The following is a 14,825-nucleotide window of genomic DNA, read 5'->3' on the forward strand; positions in this document are numbered from 1 at the left end:
AGTTAAAAGAATAATGCCTTGAAAAGCAGAATTGACCAAGTGAAAAAATGAGGTGCAAAAGTGCAAAGAAGAAAATAGCATAAAATACAGAATTGAACTAATGGAAAGTGATGAATTTGTACGAAAGCAAGAAGCATTAAAATAAAACCAAAAGGGGGTGGCTAGGTGGCATAATGGATAAAGCACTGGCCCTGGAGTCAGGAGTACCTGGGTTCAAATCCGATCTCGGACACTTAATAATTACGTAGCTGTGTGGCCTCAGGTGAGCCACTTAACCCCGTTTGCCTTGCAAAAACCTAAAAACAAACAAACAAACAAACAAACAAACAAATAAATAAATAAAACCAAAAGGATGAAAAATTAGAAAGCAATGTGAAATATCTCATTGGAAAAAAAAATGACTGGAAAGTAGATTCAGAAGAAGGCAAATTGAAAATTATGGAACACATGAAAACCATGATTTAAAAAAAGAACCTAGTCATTTATTTTTCAAGAAATTAAGGGAACCTGCTCTCATACTCTAGAACCAGAGTACAAAATTGAAAAGGGATCTACCAATCATCTCCTCAAAGAGATCACCAAATGAAAACTCCCAGGAAATATTATAGTCAAATTTCAGAGTTTCTGGATCAAAGTAGCCAGAAAGAAACATCTCCATTAATGTGGAGCCACTGTCAGGAAAACATAAGATTTACCAGTTCCTACATTAAAGGCTTGGGGGTGGGGGTGGTATTGAAATATGACATTGTGGAAGGCAGAAGAGCTTGGATTACAATCAAAAATCAACTACTCAACAAAGCTGAGAATAGTCTTTCAGGGGAAAAGATGGACATTCAATGAAATAGGGAACTTTCAAACTCTCCTGATAAAAAGACCAGAACTGAAGAGAAAATTTGGTCTTTAAATAGGAGACTTAAGTGAAGAATAAATGATAAAGAAGAAAAGCAATCATAAGGGATTTGATATTGAAGTGCTTATATTCCTTCATGGGAAGATGATATTGATAACTCACATTTATTAGGGCAGTTAAAAGGAATATATATATATATATATATATATATATATATATATGTATATATATATATATATATATGCATGTGTGTGTGTAAATAGGACACAAGTGGGAATATGAAGGACTAATAAAATATTTAAATGATGGAATTAAGAGGGGAGAGAGGAAGGTACTACGAAAATGCAAACGGGGGAGATAGAATGGGGCAAGTTATTTCACATCAAAGAAGCAAGAAAAAGCTTTTGTGTGGAAGTGGGGGGGGGAGAGGTGAAAGTGAGTGAGCTTTACTCTCATCAAAATTGCTCAGAGAAGGAATAACATGCACACTCAATTGGATATAGAAGTCTGATTTATCCTATAGGAAAGTAGGAAGGGAAGGGACTGGGGTGAAAGAGGGGAGATTGTAGAAGGAGGTAATCAGAAGCAAAACATAAGGACAGGGTAGAATGAATGGGGGTGGGGGCATAGTATGGAGGGAAATACAGTTAATATAGTAACTGTGAAGGAAAAATATTCCTTCACAATTTGACTATTTTTCAAACAAGTTACTCTTATAAAGCCTCATTTCTCAGAATACTGTGTCAAATTTATTTTTAAAAATCCCTCAGTTGTTAAATGATCAAAAGAAATGAACAGTTTCTGGATGAGATTTTATTTGTTTATTTTTCATTTTTTTAGATTTTTGCAAGGCAAATAGGGTTAAGTGGCTTGCCCAAGGCCACACAGCTAGGTAATTATTAAGTGTCTGAGGCTGCATTTGAACTCAGGTACTCCTGACTCCAGGGCCGGTGCTCTATCCACTGTACCACCTAGCCACCCCTTGGAAGAGATTGTTAGTGCTATCTATATATTTAAAAAAATTCTAACTATTGATTGGAGAAATGCACAATAGAACAATTCAGAGGTATAACCTTATACCTATTGGATTTACTAATAGGATAGGAATGAAAAATGATAATGTATGTTGGGGTAGTAGAAAAAATGAATCATTAATGCATTGTTGGAGGAGTTGTGAAATGATTCAGCCCTTTTTGTAGAGCTATTTGGAACTAGACCAAAAGGCTATAAAACCATGCATATATACACTTTGATCTAGAAATGCCACTACTAGTAGGAAGGAAAAGAACCTATTTATAAAAGAGTATATAGTTCTTTTCTGGTGGCAGGAAATTGGAAATTGAGAGGATACCCATGAGTTGGGAAATGGCTGGACAAATTGTGGTATGTGATTATAATGGATTGGTATTCTGTTTTAAGAAATGAGCAGATGATCTCACTATAACCTGAAAAGAAACATGAGCAGATGAAATGTGACAGCAATATTATAGGATGATCAGTTGTGAATGATTTAGCTTTTCTTTGCAGTTCTGTGATCCAACACAACTTTGAAGATTTTATGATAAAGAATGCTATTCATCCCCAGAGAGAGATAGTGTCTGAATACAGATTGAAACATGCTTTTTTTAAACTTAAAAAATAGCAACACTGTATAATAATCACCTATGATGAACTTAGATCCTCTCAGCATTTTGGTTATCAAGGACAATTCTAAAAGACTTGTGATGAAAAATGTCATCAATATCCAAAGAGAAAGGGATGGAGTCTGAATGCAGACCAAAGCATACTATTTTCACTTTTTAAAACTTGTTTATTTATTTTTCTCATTCTTTTGTTCCCTTTAGATCTGATTCTTCTTCTACAACATGATTAATATGAAAATATATTAAATATGATTATACATGTTTATCCTATATTAGATTATTTTCTATCATAGGGAGGGGAGAGGGATGTAGAACTCAAAAGCCTACAAAAAGATTGATGTGGAACTCTTTCTTTGCATGTAATTGAAAAAATAAAATTAAAATAATATTTTAAAAAAGATTGAACATAATCAGTTTGTACTGAACAGGGAAATCAAGTGACAATGCATTGGGAGCAGTGTGTGTAATGGATAATTATATTGATAGAGGAATATCTAAATGTGAAATTGAATTTTCATATACTAAAAGGGAAGATTAAAAGGAAAGAGGCAAAGAAAAGACCTACTATCTCTTAAACAATCTTGGGTATCAATCCTAGAAAAATAAATCTCATATTACTAAATATAACTCCAGGATACCTTTAAAAATTCCAATGTATTACCATATATCCATAGAATCAAATTTTCATAAAAACAAGTACTAGCAAATTATATTGATGATATATATCCAAGTTAATAGTAAAATTCTGAATTTTATAGAAGTAAAATTTTCTATGAGTTTATTTTTTCTCCCTATACTGAAATTGAAAACAAATAGATATTAAAAATATTAAATTCATTGTTTATAATAGAACTTCAATTAGATATTGAAATTACTTTCGAACTGATTTCTTCTTTATCCCAATATAGTTATCTGTGAGGAGCCATTTGTGGATTGTTTTGTTTTTGTTACATTTCTCTCAGATCTTAACTTTTCACAAACCATGTTCTTCCTGTGTCATCTAAGTTCTGTTCTGGTTTAAATCTATGAGGAGATACTTAATATGACTTCTTTCTTTTTAGGTTTTTTTTTTGCAAGTCAATGGAGTTAAGTGACTTGCCCAAGGCCACACAGCTAGGTAATTATTAAGCTAGGTATTATTAAGTGTCTGAGGCCAGATTTGAACTCAGATTCTCCCGAGTTCAGGGTCGGTGCTCTATCCACTGTGCCACCTAGCTGCCCCAATATGACTGTTTTTTTCACTTATATACAGTATTGTCTTCCTTTCCTTTGTCATTCTTAGGGCAAAACCGTCTACTCAGGGTCACTTCTGTATGGGAATCTATTGGTGGGAATCATTCTTCTACTGACTTAATACCTAGGACCTTTAATCTTTGAAGGCAAATGAGTGGGAAGGATTTATCCCATCTCCCAATATAAGATTTTGAATAAATGATTTCACGTTTAAAAATAAAGTTTACAAAATACATTTCAAGGGTGGCAGGGTCGTGTTGACATTATGACTTTGCCAAATGGTTTACTTTTTATCTTCAAAATATTAATCTTGTGACTTTATGTGGAATGAAGTTGGCCATGATTCTCCAAAGACTGTATTAGCACTTTGTAAACTCTGATGTTCAAACCAGAAAGACTTTCAGTATTTATCTGGAGATTGAGAACAACTTAGTTGTGTTTGAAATAGCCAAGTACCATAATTGACCATATGTCCATGAACTTTTTTGGCGAACTGTCAAATACCAGAGAATTTTCAGTCTGTATCTCAGCAAGTTGATAAATTATATCTGTGATATCACAGAACACTGAAGCATTATCTTTCGGTCTAATGTGGAAATGAGTGACATTGTTCTTTTGGTCCACAAAGGTTGATGTTGTGGTTTACTTAAATTTAAATCCTGTTTTGGAATCCAAGTATCAGATGAAATTATTGAACTGAATGGTATCAGTTTAATAGGGGATGCTGCTGTTGAAACATCTAGGATATTGGCCAACATTTGTATTTTCTATATCTTGTACAGTGAAGTTTTCATTCAACAGCTAAAGGATGGGGGAGGGGGGAGAAGAAGGAAGGAATAAGCATTTATATAGCACTATATATCAGGTATTAAACCAATCAATTTTTTTATTCATTTTGATCTTCACAACAATCCTGGGAATTAAATTTTATTCAAATCTTCATTTTCTCAATTGAGGAAAATGAGATTTTTAAGTGAGTTGTGCAAGATCACACAGCTAATAATGAGTGCCATCAAACTGGATTTAAAATGATGACTTCCCAATCAGAAAAAGTGTGGTAAATGAAAATCCAATTGGGAATTTTTTCTTTCATTTTGTTAAATACAAAAAAACCTTGTTTTATCCAACAAACTGCAAGATTTTATGATCCATCTGTATACTTTGGCCTGAATGATAGACATATTTAAAAATCATATTTATAGACCTTTACGATTGACTTTGTATTTTGAACTAATTTTAATGAACTCAATTTGATTCTCTTGTTTTAAAAAAAAATTCTGTCATGGATTTCAAGAATACTAGAGTCCTGTCAACCCAAGCCAAAAGCAATAAAATGAGATAATTACTAAATGAAACGTTTTCCAAGCCTGAAATGAAACACAGAGAAACACTGCTTTAAAATGCTATTTTCTTCTTGTATCCACAAAAGAAAAAAATGGAAGACAAACTTTAGAGAGGATTAGTGTCCCCCTTCCTGACCACAAATGACACAATTCAGGAGTAGGTCCTGTTAGAAGGTATCAGGGGTATATTTCAGCTTAGAAATTAACCTTTTGTTACTCACAAAGCAGAATAGAAAGAAATGTGAACGATTTTCAGGGATCTCACTCCATTATCAAATGAAGCAATTAAAGAAACATGTGCAAAGGTGACCTTGACTTGTTCAGTCATTAAGTGAAAATAATGATCCACAAATTAAACAATGAAAGACAGAGACTTGTTAATAAATGATTAGAGATCCCATCCAACCCACACCTGAGTCAATGATGATAGAATCCCCTTAGAGAGAAGGTAACATTGGTTCTAACAAAAATGACAAAATGTTGAGACTTTTTAGACTGTCAATAACATCTTCCAACATAGAATTGAAACAACGGAAGAGAAAGACTTATTAGTGATTGTCAGTGATCAAATCCAATCCACATATTAAAACGATGATGTGTGGGGGGGAACCTACTACTGTCAGTGAGCCTGTCTAACTCACAAATGTAACAATCTGACATAAGGGCTTATTTTTGTAAGCCTATGAGTAACCTCATATAATCCTCAAATAAGAATATGGGAGAAAGAGCAGCCCAGTCAAGGTTATCATAAGATAATTATTCAAGAATGTCAAGATATTTGAAGTTATTATTCTCATATAACAATGAAATAGAGAGATTAGAAATTGTGTTCTTTTCCAGCCCACACAAGATAGTGAAAGAGAGAAACTTTTTAGATACTGTTGTTAATCTTTCCCAACTCACGAGAAAAACAATGGAGAAGAATTTTTGGAAACTATAATTTACCTTTTATGGTGAAGTGATAAAAGTGAAAGGTTTTTTACACTTCCAGAGACACTAATCAATCAGCTTATAAAATTACAAATGAGAGACAGTGTAGGAGTGGCAGTCATGTCTTAAAATCCAAAAATGAAAAGTAGAATTGAGGGTCTCATTTTAGAATGACAGTGACTATGTCCAACTTATAAATTCACCATTGGAAGAAAGAGGTAGACTTGTTAGAGACTGTGAGTGACCTTGTTCAACTTACAAATGGAATGATAGAAGAGGCTTGGTGGTTTGAAAACATCTAGGATATTGGTCAACACTTGTATTTTCCATATCTTGTACACTGAAGTTTTCATTCAAAAGCTAAAGGCAGGGAAAGAAGGAGGGAATAAGCATTTATATAGTGCTGTATATCAGGTACTGTGCTAAGTAACCCAAAATTGAAACAGTGGAATAGACATTTGTTATTCAATTTCAAAGATGAAGCAATGAAGAAAGAGACTTGATTGAATCTTGGATTTACGCCCAAACCATGTCAAATAATCCTTCATAGAGACATAATTTAGAATGTGAGCAATTTGTGGTAACCCACAAATGAAACAATCAAACTGATCTTTTGAGAAAGTATATGATCTTATACACAAAGAAGCAATGAAATACACAGATTCCCCTAAGAACTCCCCTTTTGTACCAATTTCATCAAATAGAATTGTTTTCATCAGTGTTATCTGGATACCAAGTTTAATGATTACATACAAGTGTGGTGATGCTATAAAAATATGGTATAATTTTCTTCTATATAGTCTCATATGGCAATGGAGGATTTTTCTAAAGTAAGATAGCCGCTCTTCAAGTAATCATACAAAAAGAAATTTTGTCCAATTATTATGAAAATAATTACATCAGCCTTCATTTATCTGGGATCCTTATGCAACAAGGTGTTCCATGTGTGCCAATTTCCTATGTAACTAAATACCCCCTGGAAATAAAAAAAAAATTGCAATAATTTTAATCATTAACCATCAGTTAAAATTTCTTATATATAAATTTCACTGAACCATATTGTACATTTTTCTTTAATTTTTTATCCTGAATTTAAGAAACACAAGGTAAAACAAACATTTTCATATAAATAGTAGAGTCGAAGAGGATTGTACATGAAACTGTGAATTTTAATTATGTGGAGCATAATAAAGTTACATAATTAATTCAGCTTATCACTTTCTTAGCCACCCTACTTATCTGTAATTCCTTCTATCCTCCTAGCTCTTCTCTTCTGTGTATTTAAATATCTTCAATAACCTTTCTTTCATTTTGGGGAGAGGGAATGCTATCAATAACCTACTCTCTTTTAACCTCCACCTAATTTAATTCTGAAAAAAAAGATTAAAACAAAGTTCTCCCAATAAATATAATGAATCAAAACAGATTTTCATATGATATACATCCAAAAATATATATTTTATTCTCAGTCCATTCTCTATTTCATTATCTTAGGTCTTTCAAATTTGCTTTTCTTTATAATAGCTGAATAATTGTTCTGCTAGTTCTATTCACTTCAATCTATACAAGTCTTCCTAGGTTTCTTTGAAACCCTATCTTTTGTCATTTATTATGAACAAATAATATTTGACTACATTAATTTATAATAATTTTTAAGCAATTTCTCAATTTGATGGTGACCCCATAAGATCTACTTATTTTCCAAAAGACCTACATTAAATATTTTTTTTTGTACATGAGAATTGTTGTCTGTGGTGGTGGTATCCTTAAGTCAAAGGACATGCTCGACCTAGTAACTTTTGGAGCCTAGCACCAAATTGTTTTCCACAATGACAAAAGTAAAGGTTTTCTGTGAGTTTAAGTGAGATCATCTATCCTAGTAATCAAGCAATGGAAGAGAGAATTGCCCAGAACAATGAGAAATACTTCTTAGAAACAAAAATGGGGGGAATATATAAGTGATACATTTGTTAGAGGTCTAGAATGATCTTTTCCAAATCACATCAAACTATTGAACATGGAGACTTGTTAAAGTGTCAGGGACTTTGTCCAATCCACAAAAGAATCAATCTAAAAGAGAAATATTCAATACAATCACAAAGAAGGTATTGTAGGAATCAAAAAATTGCATATATATATAAAATGTATATTATTTTAGGGTTGCCAAAAATTTCAAAATTCTTTTCATTTTTTGTTTAGTTGTTGCTTAAATGATATTAAATGAAATTACATGACAACATAAATTAGAAGTCATTTTTTAATTTCTCTGATGCAATAAAATAGTAGGTTCATAGTTTGAACATTCCTATTTTAGTTGATGTATAAGATTTAAGGATAGAAGGGGTCATCAGAATGCTATAAGCTAAAAAGTTGGCAGAGTAAAAGACTATTAAGGGTTTGATTTATTTCTATTAATGCTAAAACTTCTGGTGGTGTTCTTTTTTCTGGATCTAACCTAAATTCTTTTTTTCCCTTTGTGGTATTGTTTTATAAAGCACTTAAAAATGTATAAAGAACTATACCAATAGTTGATGGTACAAATAGAAAACCAATGAGTTCTATTGTCAGGAAGTTTCCATTCTAATTAACGAGATTTTTAGCTGCAAGGATGAGGGCCAGGTGAAAAGTGGATTCTAATTATTTTTTTAGTTTTATTTCTATTTCTGATGGACAACTTGAAAGTGTCAAGTATTTTAGTATGATAAGGCACTGGATTTAGCAGGAGGACCTGAGTTCAAATCTCATCTTACTAATTGTGTGATTCTGGGTAAATCACTTATCTATCTTGTTCATTGGCAAAAAATGGAGGAGGGGGAGGAATGTTGAACTTAATGGGCTCTGAAGTCCTTTCTATCTCTTAATCAATGATTGTATGAATTTCCTTTTCATGATTTTTTCAGCGCTTATGGATAAAGAGGCAAAGGCTGAAGTACTTGTAGAGATAGTCGACACATTAAATATTCATAGTTGATTCTCTGGATGGCTGAAGTTGGGGGAAGGATTAGACCTGGAAGTAGGGTTTGAAGTCTGAGGACTAATGCTATATCTGAAGCTCTTGGGCTTCCCTGCCCATTAGCAGCATTTGGTTGGTAATTAGTTAGATGGTCAACAGGATGGTGAGCCCTTTCTCCACAAGATTTGCACCCATCATTTGCCTTTATGCACAGAGAGGGGATTGGAGAGAGCAACCTGCTTTTCTTAGGGCTTTTGAGCAAAGGGTCCTAAATTATCTACACTTTGGTCTAGATTATAGTGGTGAGGGTTTGATCCATTTGGCAAATGTTATCTCCTATCTCAACCTTATGGTGTCTTGCTGCTTTAACTAGGCTGCTTTGCCTGCCCCATAAATGGCCGTTTGTTGGAAGTTGATAATAGTGATTGTGAAAATATTTACCCCATCTGCATATATTTCCTGTTCTTGCTCAGACCTGTAAGGTCAGTGGTATGGGATTTTGTTCATAAGTGGCAGTTGGTTGACAGTCCACAAAGTGGACAGGTTGTTAAGGTTTTTACTTTCAAACATAACTGATCCTTTGTCTTTAGAAATTTTGAAAGAGACTGCAAAGATGCTATATAAATAATAAAAAAATGGCTATTTCAATCTAGCATTGTTCCAAATTACTGCTTTTCTTTTTTTAATGTTTTTTTAACATTTATTCTCTTTTTGTACAAATATTTTTATTCTTGTTTAAGAGTAAACAGAATACCCCTTCCCCCCAAATTATAGACTCGAGTGAGTGATAAAATAAAGGGGAGAGAAAAAAATTAAAATTAAAATAATAGTAATAATTGTAGGTATGTCCAGGTGGCACAATGGACAGAGCCCCAGCCCTGGAGCCAGGAGCACCCAAGCCCATATCCGGCTCCATGCACTTAACAATCACCCAGCTATGTGACATGAAATCCACCCCAACCCCACTGCCCTGCAAAAACCGAAAAAAGGAAAAAAAAAAGACCCAAAATAAAATATAATAGTAGGGGTGGCAGGGTAGCAGACAGAGCATTGGCCCTTGAGCCAGGAGCACCCAGGTCCAAATCCGGCCTCAGACACCCAAAGTTCACCCTGCTATGCGGCTCCTGGAAGGTCACACAGACCAATTTTCCCTGCACACCGCCCACCAAATAATAATAATAATAATAATAAATGTGCTCGAGTCTTCGTTCCAACACCAACAACTCTGTCGCTGTTGGATCACATTCTTTATGGTAAGTCCATTGCAAAAGTTACTTCCATATTTTTCCACCATTGCCATTGCTGATAGCAACTCCCTCCTTTCTTATTTCTCCACTACCATGTACTATATTTTCTTGCTCCTTTCACTCTGACTCTGCTGTAGGGTAGCTGAGTGGCGCAGCAGACAGATCCCTGGTCCTGGGGTCAAGAGGCCCCGAGCCCCCCTACCAGCCCTCAGGCCCAGCATCCACCTTGCCCTGGTCCTGGACAGGCCATCCAATCCCAGCCCCTTGCAAGAAGCAAAAAGGAAAATGTGTTATATCTGACCACTCTCCCCCCATGGTCCATCCTCTCCTCCTTCATTCACATCCCCACCCCTTCCCCCATCCCTCCCACTCCAGATACCTATACCCCATTGAGTATATCTGTTGTTTCCTCTCCTAGCCACCTTTGATGAGAGCAAAGATTCCCTCATTCCTCCTTGCCTTCCCCCCTTCAATATCATTGCAATAGCTCATTATAATAAAGAAAAAAACTTATTATATGGGATATCTTGGCCTATCCCCCTCTCCTTTTTCTTTCTCCCATTATATTTCCCTTTTTTCCTATTGACTCAATTTTTACACCATATTTTATCTTCGAATTCAGCTTTCTCTTGTTCTTCAACTATAAAAGCTCCTTCTACCTGCTCTATTAACAAAGAAGCTTCATATGAGTATTATCAGTGTAATTTTTCTATGCAGGAATACATGCAGTTCATCATCAAGTCCCTCATTATCATCAAGTCCCTTCTCCTTCAATCTCCATGCTTCATCTGAGTCCTGTATCTGAAGATCAAACCTTCTGTTCAGCTCTGGCTATTCTAACAGGAACATTTGGAATTCCCCTGGTTCATTGAAAGTCTACCTTTTTCCCTGGAAGAGGACATTCAGCCTGCCTGGGTAGTTGATTCTCAGTTGCATTCTAAGCTCTTTTGCCTTCTGGTATATTATATTCCAAGCCCTACGAGCTTCCAATGTAGTTGCTGCTAAGTCCTGTGTGATACTGACTGCAGTTCCACAATATTTGAACTGTGTCCTTCTGGCTTCTTGTAATAATTTCTCTTTGACTTGGGAGTTCTGGAACTTGGCTATAATATTCCTAGGGGTTGGTTTTTTGGGATCTCTTTCTCGGGGGGATTGGTGGATTCTCTCCATTTCTATTTTGCCTTCTGCTTCTAGAATATCAGGGCAATTTTCCTGTAGCAATTCTTTGAAAATGATGTCAAGGCTCTTTTCCTGATCATGACTTTCAGGTATTCCAATAATTTTTAAATTATCTTTCCTAAGTCTGTTTTCCATATCAGTTGTTTTTTCAGTGAAATGTTTCACATTTTCTTCTAATTTTTCATTTATTTTTGGTTTTGAAGTAATTCATCAGTCTCCCTGAGTTCCATTCTTTGTCTGAAGGATTTGTTCTCCTCAGAGAGTTTTCTTATCTCTTTTTCCATTTGGCTAATTTTGCTTTGTAAAGCATTCTCCTCCTCAAAAACTTTTTCAACTGTTTTTATCCATTTGACCTAAGCTGGTTTTTAGCATGCTATTTTCTTCAGCATTTTTTGGATTTCCCTGACTAAGCTGCTGACTTCATTTTCATGTTTTTCCAGCATCTCTCTCCTTTCTTTTCCCAGTTTTTCTTCCAACTCCCTCATTTGATTTTCAAAGTCTTTTTTGAGCTCTGTTATAGCCTGAGCCCAATTTCTGTTTTTCTTGGAGTCTTTAGATGCAGTAGCTTGTGCTTCCTCATCTTCAGACTGAGTATTTTGATCCTTCTTGGGGTCATAAGCAAAATATTTCTCAATGGTCTTCCTCTTGTTTCTCTGCTTGCTCATTTTCCCAGCCTGAGCCTGGTTTTGGGGTGCTTCCTGAGCTTTTGGGACACTCCCACTAGGATCTCAGTGTGTGAGGCTCTGTCCTCCCTCCTGGTCTGTGAATGACCATATGTGCCCCCCTCTGCCATTGGGCTGAGGTGGAGGGGGGCCGCTGCTATTCTATGGGGGCGGGGCTAGACTGCAATTAGGATCTGAATGTGGTCAGAGCCCCAGAGTCCTGTTCCAGGGGCAGAGGACAGAGCTCAGCAGTCTCTCTCACTTCACTCCCCTCTCTAGGTTCAATGGGCTCATGCCCTGGGTGCTCCTGCTTAGCAGTTTCGCCTGCTTCTGTTCTGGGACCTGGGCTGCTGAAAGACCATGTTGCTCACTGTGTTCCCTGAGGGCTGGGTTTCATGTGCTCGCTCTGGCAGAGGTCCCCCCAGTGTTTCCCCAATTTGTGCCTGGTGCTCCCCGGGGTGTAGCTCTGGAGCCTCCCCCGCTGCTGTGATCCAGCTCCTAGCACCCTGGGGCAGCTTCTGGGAGGCTGAAGTTCTTTCACTCTGGCGAGCCACCCCTCTGGCCAGCCACCCCTCTGGCGGGCCACCCCTCTGGTGAGCCACCCCTCTGACCCCAGGGAGCAGAGCCTTTCTGCTCTTTTCCAGGTTATCTTGAGTAGGAGAACTGCCTCATTGCGTCTCTCTGTGGGTTCTGTCTCTTGAAAGTTTAATTAGCATCCTTAGTATCAAAGTTTTATGAGAGAGCTTCTAAGAGCTGTTACTCTCTTGTTGCCATATTGGCTCCCCAAATTACTGCTTTTCATCAAATAATCTTTTATATTTTAATTTCAATATAGTAACATTTATCTGTTATTCTAACCAAAATTTCTGTTTGGGGAGATTCTGTCTCCTTTCCCTTCTCAGTTCTACTTCAGACTTTACTAGTCCTCTACAGGGTATCCTTAACAGCACATATTCCCACAATAAGGAACATTAAAGGCTGAACCTATGTAGTTGTCAATTGACCTGGGATCCTGAGGGCATGGAACTTAGGTCTTAAAATTTCAAAGTTAGTTGGTTCTATTAAACCCAATTATTTTCAGACTACTTTTTCCAAATCTTTTTTTTTTAATTATAGGAAGGAGATGATATAATTTCAAATCTTTGCTGTATGTGGAGAAATATGTAATGTCTCCTCATTTTGAAAGAGGTGTCTTCTCTCAAATATTAGAACTTTGTTTGCATTCCTTTTCTCTTATTTTTACAAGACTCAAGCTTCAGAAATATTTCAGTTCCACCTAACTCAGTACTTTAGGATTAGTGGAATTTCTGCACTACTACCCACCTGTGTGTATACAGAATTTGAAGCCTAGATTTTCCTAAAGAATTCCATTGTATTTGGATCAGACTTGAAAGTCAAAGTGATGAGATTTAAAAGTTATCTCTTCTTTCTGGTTTTATTTCAAGGCTTCATTTAATTCAAACATTTCTGGATCCTTTTATTAAACCTTTTATTAACTTATTAAATTCATCATTGAATCAATTATTTCATTAATTTATTTTTTCTTAGGATCTAGTATGTGCTCTGGAGCAATGAATATACAAAGACAAAAAATGAAGGCATCCCTGATCTCAAAGGAGTTTACTTTTTACCAGGGGAAAGGGTGTGTACACATGTCAGTATACATAAAATTATTACAAAGGGGTGGGAGTGGGAGCATAATAAATAAGGAATGGTAGATTGGACCTAGACTTTAGAGGTAAAATAGAGAAATTTGAAATTCATCATAGAAATAGTAAGGAGCTTCTGAAGTTTATTACAAAGGACAGAAACCTGGGAAAGTCACTTCATCAGCTATGTAGAGAAGAGTTTGGAGAAAAGACATAGAAATCAGTTAGAAGTTAGGTCCAGTAGAGGATTTAAAACTCAGTTGGCAGCTATATACTTGATAAGGAAGGGAAATCAAGATTTTAGAGGAATGCTCAATGTAGCAATTATTTAAATACTTGGGTTAAGTATTGCTAGTTCTTATTAATCAGTTTATAATAGTAACTCTGAGGTTTTTTAAAATATTTGTCAATCAGTAGACACACAATAGATTTAGAGAATACTTGGGTCCAAAATAGAGGAATATGTTAGGAAGTTCTTAAAAAGTTCTAAGAATGCCCATCAATTAGAGAATAACTAAACAAACTATGATGGAATATTTTTGTCCTATAAGCAATGAAAAACAGAGTGATTTCAGAAAAAGCCTGGAAAGACTTATATGACCTGAAGCAAAGTGAAGTAAGCAGAACCAGGACAATATTATATACAGTAACAACAATTTCATAAGAGGAAAAATTTTGAATGGCATACCTGTCCTTTTCAATGCATATATATATATCATCTGCACACGTATATATATGCATATGTGTTTGTATATGTGTGCATAAATATATAAGCATAGATACAACAGATATTTACTTAAACATATATACTTATGTACATATATGCAAATAAATATTAATACAGATATATATGAAAATATATATACACACATGCACATACACACACTGTGTTTCAATATATTTTATTTTCTCTGTAATCCTAAGCATTTTATTTTATGCTTTTGAAAATATTATTCTAAGAGGGATTCTTCTAAGAAGGGTTCCATCATAAATGCATTCATGACTCAAAATAAATGGTTAAGAGCCCCAAGAACTATCTAAAGCTTGCATCTTACATACTTAACTTTAGCTCTATAAGCAGACATTTGTCTGCTCCCAGCTCTAAGGAAATATGGACCCATAAGTTCACTATACAG

This window comes from Macrotis lagotis, chromosome 1, assembly GCF_037893015.1.
Source record: "Macrotis lagotis isolate mMagLag1 chromosome 1, bilby.v1.9.chrom.fasta, whole genome shotgun sequence".
NCBI lineage: Eukaryota > Metazoa > Chordata > Mammalia > Peramelemorphia > Peramelidae > Macrotis > Macrotis lagotis.